Below are 13,082 nucleotides of genomic sequence, written 5' to 3' on the forward strand. Positions count from 1 at the left end.
ATTTATTTTGTTAGTATGTTTGGTTTTGTTCTCTGTCTCCCCCTTTTAGACTGTGAGCCCACTGTTGGGTAGGGACTGTCTCTATATGTTGCCAACTTGTACTTCCCAAGTGCTTAGTACAGTGCTCTGCACACAGTAAGCACTCAAGAAATACGATTGATTGATTGATTTATCCAAACTGGATCTTGGCTGAGAAGTGCAGGACCTTCTGGGACAGACAGTTTGTCCCAAGCAAGAGGAGAGGACTGCACTGTTGGCTTTTTAGCTGCCTCACAACTGAGAACAAAATAATGAACTGCCAGCCTGCCTGGGAGCAGATATCTGCTCTGTTTATTTTGACCACTCTAGCTGAAAATGTGTTAATGTTTGTCTCCTTCATTAGAGTGTACGCTCCATATAAGCAGGAAACATGTCTCTTTGTTGTTCCCAAGTAATATTCTATATCACATGGGTGATCAGTCAGCAGTGAGATAATATTAGGTGAGAACAAAGTTGGGAAGATTGGCATTAGAGAAGCAGGTCTGTTTGTAGTAGGAAATCAGCAAGGTAAGGAAGGATGGGTCAAACTGATTGAATGCTTTAAAGCAAATAGTAAGGCGTTTACGTTTGATGTGAAGTAGGATGGGCAACCACTGGAGATTCTTGAGGAGTGTGGAGATTTGGATTGAATTTTTTTATTGAAAAAAATTTCTTTAGGAGCAGCATAGCCTAATTTTTTTAATGGCATTTATTAAGCACTTACTATGTGCAAAGCACTGTTCTAAGTGCTGAGGAGGTTACAGGGTGAACAGGTTGTCCCATGTGGGGCTCACAGTCTTAATCCCCATTTTACAGATGAAGGAACTGAGGCACAGAGAAGTGAAGTGACTTGCCCAAAGTCACACAGCTGAGCCAGAATTTGAACCCATGACCTCTGACTCCCAAGCCTATGCTCTTTCCACTGAGCCACACAAGAGCACCTGCATTCTAATCCCAGCTTTGTCAATTGCTTGCTGTGTGACCTTGGGCAAGTCACTTAACTTCTCTGTGCCTCAGTTTTCTCAACTGAAAAATGAGGGATGCTTGTTCTCCCTCCTACTTAGACCGTGAGCCCCACCTTCAGAGAGAAAGATGAGTTGAAGATAATGCCAAACATATGGGATTGCGAGGCAGGAAGGATAGTAGTATTGTCTGTAATGATGGGAAATACAGAGAAGGAGAGAGGTCAGGACTGGAGAGACAGATTTGAGACTCATCAGTGTTCTCCAAAGGAGTGGGTGTAGACTGAGAATAGGCAAGGCCCTAAACCTGTCTGGCTTAAAATGGACTCCCGTAGTTAAAGGATGAGAGGTAGAGGAGGAGCCTGCCAATACTGAGAATGAGTTGTTGGATTGATGTGTGGAGAACAAGGAGAGGGAAATGGCAATTAAGCCAAGGATAGGTGATGTTTCCAAGAGATAGGGGTGGCCCAGGGTGTCAAAAGCAGTTGATAGGTGGAGGAGAATTAGGATGCAGTAGGGAACATTGGTGACTTTGGAGAGGGCAGTTTCTAGGAAGTGAAAGGGGAGGAAGCCAGGTCATAGGGTTCAAGAAAAGAAGAGAGGAAGTGGACAAGGAAGTGGAGGTGGGGGTGTAGACAATTCCGTAAAGGAGTTTGGAGAGGAAGAGTAGGAGGGAGATTGGGCAATAACTAGAACGAGCAGTGATTCACAGGTGAGGAATTTATGTGGGTATTTTTTTTTAGGCTAAGGAATTCAAGACCATGTTTGAAAGTAGTGGGGAAGAAAGCATTGAAAGTGAACCACTGTAGTCAGTTTGGGAAGATAGGACGGGACAACTGTTTTGATATCGTGCAGAGGGATAGGGTCTCTATTGTATTGTACTTTCCCAAGAACTTGGAACAGTGTTGTATGCACAGTAATTGCTCAATACCACTGATTTATTGATTCCTGCAACTTCTCTCTTATCCAATCTATTCTATATATACTCACGCAATTTTCCCATCCGCTTAATCATTATTCCAGTGAGATTCATCTCTCTACCAATTACCTCAATCTCTGTGTAAACTCTCTTCATGTCCACTACACAGCCCACTATCTTTTTTATGGTATTTTTTATGCTCTTCTATGTGCTAGGCACTGTTCTAAGCACTGGGGTAGGTACAAGGTAATCAGGTTGGGCACAGTCCCTCTCACATAGGACTCATAGTCTTAATTCTCCTTTTATAGATGAGGTAACTGTGTGTTACATCCCAGTAGAGTCAACTAGGGAAAGGGGGCTCCGTGATTGTGCTTTACTGATGGAATAAACCGTGATATTCAGTAACACAGAAAGAAAGCATTCATTAACGTACAGAAAAACACCAAGCACAACAGACTCTGCTTTGGTTAATTCTTCAACCCAGGTGTGATGAGATCTCTGACATTACTAGAACCATGCTTGGCACATAGTAAGAGCTTAACAAATACAAATACCACCAATATTATTTAAGCTCTTAACCCAGGGACTTTGGGAATTTCCTATTGCGGGATGATCAACTCATCCAGTGTTCAGGTCCTTAACTAGCCAGAGTGGCATGGATGTCCCATGTCTAAGAGCTCCCTGGGCCCGGGATCACTTCCTGACATCCCTTAGGAGGGCAGTGAGCAGCAATGACAGGCGTTTCCCCCCACCTTTTATACCATACTTGTTGATCATACAGTGAGCCTCTTCCGCTTAATTATCTTAATCTATCAAATACAGTTCCTTTGTTTTCAGTTCTTAGAAGCTGTCTCATCTGGGGCTCCTGCAGGGGTGTTGTCACATGGAGCCTATCAGTCTGGCTGGTTGAGATCACAGGAAGCTATATGCCAAAGGGCATTAAGTTTTACAAGTTGTTAATGCAAGGTGCAAACCGCATATTTCACTATTCATTCATTCAATCATATTTATTGAGCGCTTACTGTGTGCAGAGCACTGTACTAGGCGCTTGGGAAAAACAAGTTGGCAACATATAGAGACGGTCCCTACCCAACAATGGGCTCACAGTCTAGAAGGGGGAGACAGACAACAGAACAAAACATGTGGACAGGTGTCAGGTCATCAGAATAAATAGAAGTAAAGCTAGATGCACATCACTGACAAAGTAAATAGAATAGTAACTATGTACAAGTAAAATAAATAGAGTAATAAATCTGCACAAACATATGGCAAAGAGAAGTTAAGTGACTGCTCAAGTGGCAGAGCAGGGATTAGAACCCAGCTACTTTGACTCCCAGCCTCATGCTGCTTGCTTTAGGCCACGCTGCTTCCCACTTGATTCTATTAATTCCTCCCAATCTTAACTTCTAGCTCCATTGCTCTACTGTCCCTCCAACGTCTCAGTCATGTCATTCCCCTTACCTGGAACTTTTCCCCTTCTTCTAAAAAGTTATCTCCAATTAACTCCTAACACCCCAAGTAACATCAGCCCAACAGCCAGCCACCTCTGGTACTTATGCATTTATTTATGCCTTTCACATCACTAGTAAACTCATTCAATCATATTTATTGAGCACTTACTGTGTGAAAGCATTGTACTAAGCACTGGGGAGACTGCAGTACAACAACAAACATTCCCTGCCACAACTATCCTAGAGTCTAGAGGAGGAGACTGATGATATCTATGCTATTGATGTCTATCTACTTATTTTGTTGTCTGTCTCCCCCTTCTAAACTGTAAGCCCGTTGTTGGGTACAGATAATCTCTATCTGTTGCCGAATTGTACTTTCCAAGTGCTTAGTACAGTGTCTGCACACAGTAAGCACTTAATAAATATGATTGAATGAATGAATAATATTTCCTCTCCATCCATACTGCTACCATGTTAATAAAATCACTCAACCTATCCCTCCTGGATTACTGTATCAGCCTCCTTGCTGACCTCCCAGCCTCCTGTCTCTTCCTACTCCAGTCCATACTTCACTCTGTTGCTCAGGTCATTTTTCTACAAAGATGTTCTGGACGCATCACCCTGCTCCTAAAAAACTCCAGTGATTGCCCATCCACCTCATTATCAAACAAAAACTTCTCTCCATTGGCTTTAAAGCTCTCCATAACCTTGCCCCATCCTACCACACCTTGCTTCTCTCCTTCTACAACCCAGCCTGCAAACTTCACTCCTCAAGTGCCAACCTTGCTTGCCTCACCGCAGACCCCTAGACCAAATCCTGCCTCTAGCCTGGGACACCCTCCCTTCTCTAATCCAACAGACAAGCACTCTTCCCCACTTCAAAGCCTTACTGAAGGCACATCTCCTCCAAGAGGCCTTCCTGGACTAAGCCCCACCTTTCCTCATCTTCCACTCCCTTCTGCATTTCCCTGACTTGCTCCCTTTGCTTTCCCTTTCCCCCTCCCAAACTCAAAGCACTTACGTACATATCTGTAGTTTTATTTACTTGTATTGATATAATGATAGCATTTGTTAAGTGCTTACTATATGCCAAGCACTGTTCTAAGCGCTGGGGGGATACAAGGTAATCAGGTTTTCCCACATGGGACTCATAGTCTTAATCCCCATTTTACAGATGAGGTAACTGAGGCATAGAGAAGTGAAGTGACTTGCCCAAAGTCACACAGCTGACAAGTGGTGGAGCCAGGATTAGATTAGATTGGATAGATTAGAATCCATGACCTCTGACTCCCAAACCCATGCTCTTTCCACTAAGCAATGCTGCTTCACACATTGATTTCTAGACTCTGAGCCCATTGGTGGGTAGGGACTGTCTCTATATGTTGCCGACTTGTACTTCCCAAGCGCTTAGTACACACAGTAAGCGCTCAATAAATAAAACTGAATGAATATCTATCTCCCCCATTCTAGATTGTGAGCTCGTTGTGGGCAGGGAGTGGCACTGCTTATAGTTTCATTGTACTTTCCCAAGCACTTAGTACAGTGCTCTGCACACAGTAAGTGTTCATAAAAACAACTGAATGAATGAATACATTTGTGCTGTGGGGATGTCTATGTGCAAATGTGTTCAGTATCAACTGGGAAATCACTTATTTATTGTGATCACTTATTTACTGTGATTACTGTATTTGTATTTTCAGGTGTTGTATCCCTCAAAGGGTAAGTTTCTTGTACACAAGGAAACTGCCTTTTAGTTCTGCTGTATGTCCTCAAGAGCTTAATACAGTGTATTGCCTCTGGTAGTAATTCAATAAATACTTTACTACTACTTCAAGGCATTATCCTAGTCTGATAGTCCCAGTGGGAAACTGATGCTATGAAATCTTTGTAATGCTGCCTCTGTGGCATTTCCAGGTGGTGTAGAACCCAGTCCAAACAGAATGAGCTGCAAAGAGGCAAGAACAGTAACAGAGGTAATTTTGCTACCTAAAAAATGACCCCTTCCCCTAGACCAAGCCTACACACAGTTGGCCTTGGAAGTGCCTCACTTACCTATTTATCCTCAGTTGAGCAGCCCTACAGAAGATTTGTAGGGAGAGACCCAACCAAGGAGCTAATTTTATTGCTCTAAATATTCCTAAAAAAGGGACATCTGCTCTTTCGAACATTCATTCAATCATATTTATTGAGCGCTTACAGGCTCACATGTGAGGATTCAGAAACTTGAGGGCTAATGATAGTAATAATAATAACAGTGGTACTTAAGTGCTTTACTTTCCAAGCGCTTAGTACAGTGCTCTGCACACAGTAAGTACTCAATAAATACGAATGAATGAATGAATGAAAGTGCTGGGGTAGGTACAAGGTAATAGGGTTGAACACAGTCCCTGCTCCACAAGGGGCTCAGTGTCTTAATTCCCATTTTCCAGAGCAGACAAGTGCAGAGCTGGGATTAGAACTCTAACTCTCAGGCCCGTGTTCTGTACACTAAGCCACGAGAAGCAAGGAGAGATCAAATAACTTGGTCAAGTCCCTCAGAATATCTCATAACTCTAGAGGGGATGATTTGGACAAAGGAGATTTTTAGAGAAGTGGAAAGTTTATCTTGCTTTTGATAGTATATCTAATTGGTTAATAAAAAGAAAATTGCATAAGAAAAGTGATTTAACTATGTAGGACATCCGCATTCTGTTCTAACAAGGCATTCACTGCATTTTTTGCTATTTAATCCTATTTTCCCCAATTCAAAGAAACAAAATCAATTGTATAATTTAAATGGTTAAGGTTTCGTGGGGGTTTTTAAATCTGGTACAAAGGATTTTCCTTCTTACTAGATATCCTGTCTTCAAGTTACAGGGATGTGTTTTACATCAGTTCAAGCTGTTCTATCTGCCAAAATGATCCATGTTCAATGGCTTCTAAAATGATTTGAACATCAAGATTTGATTGTTTTTTTTTTCCAGGCTTATTAAAAAAACGGAAGGAAGTTGTTTGAATATTTTCAGGTCTATGCAAAATATTCTAACCATGCCGGAAAATTCAACTAACTGCTAATGGTAGGAGCTTGTTAACTTCAAAAGAAATGTCCCAACATTAAGAAAAATGGTGGGGGAAACTAGAGATTATCCTAACTGTTAGTAGATACAATGATTATTTTTACCCTTAAATGAAAAATGGATGAAACACATTTATTACCCAGAGCGCCTAATTACAAAATAACTTCACTGGAGATGGCAAATAATATAAATCAGATCTGAATCATAAAGAGTAATGCTATCACTATAACATACAAACATTACATAATTTTAATTAAGAGGGCATTTTAATTAAAATAGTATGAGGTTCTAAATTAAATTAAACATACAATACTTGTTGGGGTTTTTTTCTTGTAACAACATTTCAGGCACTTTGGATTTAATCTTGAAGGCTTGATGGATGTAACTCCTATCAATCCAGAAAAGGAAAAAAAAAAAAGGCATCTAGTGCCCAAGTAATGAATTGAGGAAATTGGTGGGGTACAGATCGTACTTAAAGTTACAAACTATTTATATGCTGGTACCACTCCTAAACTGTGTTTTTCTAAAAGGAGAATGATTTCCTGAATATGTCTTAATTGAGAAGCAGCGTGGCTTAGTGGAAAGAGCATGGGCTTGAGAGTCAGAGGTTGTGGGTTTTAATCCCGGCTCTGCTGCTTGTCAGCTGTGTAACTTTGGGCAAGTCACTTAACTTCTCTGTGCCTCAGTTACCTTATCTGTATAATGGGGATTAAGACTGTGAGCCCCACATGAGACAACCAGATTACCTTGTATCTTCCTCAGTGCTCAGAACACTGTTTGGCACAAAGTAAGCACCTAACAAATACCATCATCATCATCAAAGAATGAAGAGTAGAAGCTAATGTTCCTCAAAGACCATGAATAACAGGTAAAACCAATCAGAGGAAGGTTTGAAACAAACAAGAAGAGAATCATGATCCTTTTTCATTTCCATTTTAACCATGAGACCACTGATGATGATAACAATAACAGTAATAATAATAATAATAACAGTGGTATTTACTACTCCTAATAATGATGGCATTTGTTAAGTGCTTACTATCTGCAAAGCACTGTTCTAAGTGCTGGGGTAGATACAAGATGATCAAGTTGACCCATGTGGGGCTCACGGTCTTAATCCCCATTTTACAGATGGGTAACTGAGGCCCAGAGAAGTTAAGTGACTTGCCCAAAGTCACACAGCTTACTGTACAACTATATAGTAAGCCCTTACTATGGGCCAAGCACTGTTCTAAGTGCTAGGGTAGATAAAATAATCAAATCAGAAGCCAACCCTGTGCTACATGGGGCCCACAGTCTAAGGAGGAGAGAGAACAAGTATTTAATTCCCATCTTACAGATGAGGAAATGGAGGCATGGAGAATTAAATTGCTTGCCCAAGATCACACAGCAGGCAAATGATCAAGCTGAGAGCAGAACCCAGGTCTCCCAGCTCCCATTCCCTTGCTCTTTCATTGGGCCAAACTACTCTTCTTTGACATTATTTGAGTCTTTATTTTTAAAATGATAAATAGGGGGCATATCAGGAAGAATCTCATGGGATCTGATATTTTCAAAGATGGGGGTCAGAATTTATTTCAGAAGGAAGTTGGAGCAAACACATACTTTTAATAAATCTGGTAGTTAATCGATATTATAACTTTCCAGTATAATATTGCATGTAGAAGTTTTCTGCCTAGATATTCTCTAACCAGCCGATACTTCGATAAGACCAAATAGTGTTGTTAGTATTTCATTTATAACAGCTCTCAGATGACTAGACACATGAGAAATCATAGTCTTCAATTGTGTGAGTTCACCTGAGCCTGTTGTTGGGTAGGGACTGTATATGTTGCTAAATTGTACATTCTAAGCACCTAGTACAGTGCTCTGCACACAGTAAATGCTCAATAAATATGATTGAATGAATGAATGAATCTATATCCCCATCATAGATTGTTCAGCATTCATTCTTGAGAGGAGTTTGGCTCTATCCAATGGCCAGATGGTCACTTTGAATAAGATCAAAATAGAATCATAGTGCCCTGAATTTCCCCTCCTGATTTTGAAGGTTCTTGCTCTGGACTCTAGGTGGTTGAGGGTTCTAATTTGCTTTCTGCTGAACACAGACAAGATGTTTTCCTAAAGCTTTAAAGGCTCTACTGATGATATTTTCCTCATTATTTGCATCTCTCTAAGCCTATTATGAGAAAAGCTAGCTGAGGAAATGGGAGGAGAGGAGAAGGTGGGGAAGAAGCAGTGTGGAAAGAACATAGGCCTGGGAGAAATTTATTTATATTAATGTCTGTCTCCCCATCTAGATTGTAAACTCATTGTGGGCAGGGAATGTGTCTGTTTATTGTTGTATTGTACTTTCTCAAGCCCTCAATTCAGTGCTCTGCACACAGTAAGCACTCAATAAATACAACTGACTGACTGACATTGACTGGAGAGAGGTGGGATTGAGGTTCTGATGGACAGGTTGCCTTTCCACCGAGTGTCATTTTCACCACAGCCCACAGGCCCTAATCCCAATCCCTAAAACTCCCAGCCAAATGCTCCTAGAACTATCTATGAGCCAACTAGACACTTCAGTGGTGCCACAAAGAAGGCGACAAATCCATTTTTGGATGATAGAGATTCACAGGTTAATAGATTAATTGGTCAAAAATTATCTTTATTGTTAAATCGATTGATCAATGGTATTTATTGAATGTTTGCTGTGTGCAAAGCACTGTACTAAGCATTTGTGAGAGTACAATTTAACAGAGCTGATAGACTCAGTCCTTGCCCACAAGGGATTTAGGAAATGGGAGCCCTTAAATTCTGAGGCTGCCTTCAAGGAACTGGAGATTTATTCTCAACATAATATCCTTGAAAACTTCTAGATCCTCTTCTGACCTCTAAACTTTCAGCCAAACCATTCCAATCTCTTCAACCTTTCTTCATGTGTCCTGTTTTTCAAACCCACTAGCCAACCTTTCCAGATCATCCTTAAACAGTGGTGCCCCAGGGTAGGGAACAGGATTAGATTTTGGCAGACTTTAAACACTATGTCTTTAGAAGGGATAGACTTCCTTTAGTGGCTCCTAGGTAAACTGGAAGAAAAATCCAGAGGTTCAAACTAAGATACTGTATGGGATGGAATTCCTAGTAGGAGACATGAAAGAAGATCTTTCTAGGATCCAATCCCGTGTCCAGAATTGGCAGGCCAAGAGAACGATGAACTTGATCATATATCCTACCTTCAGAGGAGAAATGCATCATGTGGTGGAAGTGCCTCTCTTCCCCTTCCTACATCTCACATTGAAACCCTAAAAGGCCAAGGCACTACACTAAGTGCTGGGGTAGGTACAAGCAAATCAGAATGGACACAGTCCCTGTCCCACATGGGACTCCATTCTTAATCAATCGTATTTATTGAGCGCTTACTGTGTGCAGAGCACTGTACTAACCACTTGGGAAGTACAAGTTGGCAACATATAGAGACAGTCCCTACCCAACAGTGGGCTCACAGTCGAAAAGGGGGAGACAGAGAACAAAACCAAACATACTAACAAAATAAAATAAATAGAATAGATATGTACAAGTAAAATAAATAGAGTAATAAACATGTGCAAACATATATACATATATACAAATAAGGTAACAGGCACAGGCACAGAGAAGTTAAGTGACTTGCCCAAGGTTACATAGCATCACAAGAAATAATGAATCATGGGACGTTAGAAGACTTGGGTTCTAATCCTGGCTCTGCCAGTTGTCTGCTGGGTGACCTTGGGCAAGTCACTTAACTTCTCTGTGGCACAATTACCTCATTTGTAAAAAGAGAATTATATCCTAGTTCCACCTAGCCTTGTGTGGGATAGGGACTGTGTCCATCCTGATTATCTTTCATCTATCCAAGTGATTACAATAGTGCCTGACACAGAGTAAACAACAAATCCCAATATAAGGCTCTCCAAGTACTTTATCTTTTGATCCTGGGATAATGGACCTGGAAAATGTCAGGGAGAAAAGCACCATCTATTTCTTCTGGGGTTACACCCAAGAAACTGATCTGCTAACTGAACTGCATTTGACTATCACAGGGAAAGCAGCAATACCCTACTGTGAAGGCACTAATAAGAAATGGCATTGCTCTTCAAACACCCCAAGTTCCAAACTCTACTATTTGAGGGTCTCAGCATGCTTCATATCATGTGTGTGTGTGTGTGTGTGTGTGTGTGTGTGTGTGTGTGTGTGTGTGTGTGTGTGTGTGTGTGTGTGTGTGATCTCTGCCTTTGAGAAACAGGATGGCTTAGTGGAAAGATCATGGGTCTGGGTGTGAGGACCTGAGTTCAAATCCTGGCTGTCATACATGCTCTGTAACCATGGGCACATAGTAAACATTTAACCAATATTATTACTATTATTATCATCATCATTATTATTTGCTTTTTGCCATCTATTACTCAAATAAATTCTTACAACAATCTGTTTTCTATGCATTCTTCCCAAATAATCTACTGGGGTAATGGTCATTTAGGTATTTCCTGGTGGTCTGTGGGCTTAACCCACAGAGAAGCAGCATGGCTCAGTGGAAAGAGTCTGGGCTTTGGAGTCAGAGGTCATGGGTTCAAATCCTGGCTCCACCACATGTCAGCTGTGTGACTTTGGGCAAGTCACTTAACTTCTCTATGCCTCAGTTACCTCACCTGTAAAATGGGGATTAAGACTGTGAGCCCCCCGTGGGACAACTTAATCACCTTGTAAACTCCCCAGCGCTTAGAACAGTGCTTTGCACATAGTAAGCGCTAAATAAATGCCCTTATTATTATTATTATTATTATCCACACTTGCTGCCATTTGCAGATTTGTAGTCAAAACATCACTGTCCTGTCTTCTATTAGCTCCACCCGTGAAAGCTTTTTCCAATAGCCTCCCATATAGATGATTTGTCCAGGTGACCGGATGGGGATAGCCCAATCTCTCACCCTACCTACTTAGAACAGCTACTCATTCTTTTGACACCTGTCTACATGTTTTGTTTTGTTGTCTGTCTCCCCCTTCTAGACTGTGAGCCCGTTGTTGGGTAGGGACCGTCTCTATAAGTTGCCAACATGTACTTCCCAAGTGCTTAGTACAGTGCTCTGCACACAATAAGCATCAATAAATACAATTGAATGAATGAAAGAATGAATTCTTACCCATCATGATATACCAACACTTTTTCAAATTCTTCCAAGTCAAAGGGACTCCTGGAGAAACCAGCCCTGAGCCAACAAAGAAATATCCATTCCATCAAATAATGAATTATGCAACTAACATATATATCCATATCATAATCCCTACCTTATTGTCTAGGTGCGTATTGCAGAAGTAGAAATAGAGAGCACAATTTTTGTGAACAGAAAAAAAGCCTAATATAAGTGAGTTCATTTTACAGACTCTAGTCATATTTTTGATAGGCTGCAAACAGCTGGAACTTTTGCAGTGGATTAAATGATTGGTACCACCTTTGAGCGGCAATGATGGAAATAAATGACGAAATCTAGTAAGTCAAAATGGACAGTAAACAGATCTGTAACTGGAAATAATCAAATTGAAAGAACTAGATGAGATTGTGTATGTACACAAGTGAAAGTGTGTTCGTGCATATGTGTGTGCACATGTATGTGTGGATTGGCGGGCGAGTTAGTGAATGAGTATGTGTTGTGCTGCTTTCTCCAATTTTTTTTAAAAAAATCTAGCTTTTCTTCTGGCTCTGCATTACTTCAATTGGCATTTTTTTTCTATTCAAGATTCTGGATAAGAACGTTTCTGTATTTAAACACCAGAAGAGTCAGACCCTGCTATGTTGGAAAATCTTATGTCACTGTTGATTTTTTTTAATTGACATTAACTAATTCAACAGGAGCAGAAGCAATGGTGCTTTTAAAATTCATTTCTTATAATACTTTATCTTCGAGGGACATTTTATGACGTGAAGATTGCACCATTTCTAGATGTCCTGCTGAGACTACATATCAATAGCCAAAAACTTACCGGGGGGTGGGGGGAAGGGGGGGGGGGGAAGAGAGAGAGAGAGAGAGAGAGAGAGAGAGAGAGAGAGAGAGAGAGAGAGAGAGAGAGAGAGAGAGAGAATATAGAAAGTAGGCCTGTGAGAATACTCTGGTTAATAAAAGATGGAATGGGATATCATCATCATCATCAATCATATTTATTGAGCGCTTACTGTGTGCAGAGCACTGTACTAAGCGCTTGGGAAGTACAAGTTGGCAACTTATAGAGACAGTCCCTATCCAGCAGTGGGCTCACAGTCTAAAAGGGGGAGACAGAGAACAAAACCACACATACTAACAAAATAAAATAGAATAGATATGTACAAATAAAATAAATAAATAGAGTAATGAATATGTACAAACATATATACATATATACAGGTGCTGTGGGGAAGGGAAAGAGGTAAGATGGGGGGATGGAGAGGGGGACGAGGGGGAGAGGAAGGAAGGGGCTCCTGGAGGAGGTGAGCTCTCAGTAGGGCCCTGAACGGAGGAAGAGAGCTAGAATTAAACTTTCCTAAATAGCATAGTTATGACGATTTGTTTGTTGGAAGAGGTGACATTTTATAACAAACAGCAAGAATTAGCTTATAACATGGCTGGGTAATCCAAAACTCTGATATAAATTAACAAAAATAAATAAAATGATAGAT

Source organism: Tachyglossus aculeatus, chromosome 3 (assembly GCF_015852505.1).
Source record: "Tachyglossus aculeatus isolate mTacAcu1 chromosome 3, mTacAcu1.pri, whole genome shotgun sequence".
NCBI lineage: Eukaryota > Metazoa > Chordata > Mammalia > Monotremata > Tachyglossidae > Tachyglossus > Tachyglossus aculeatus.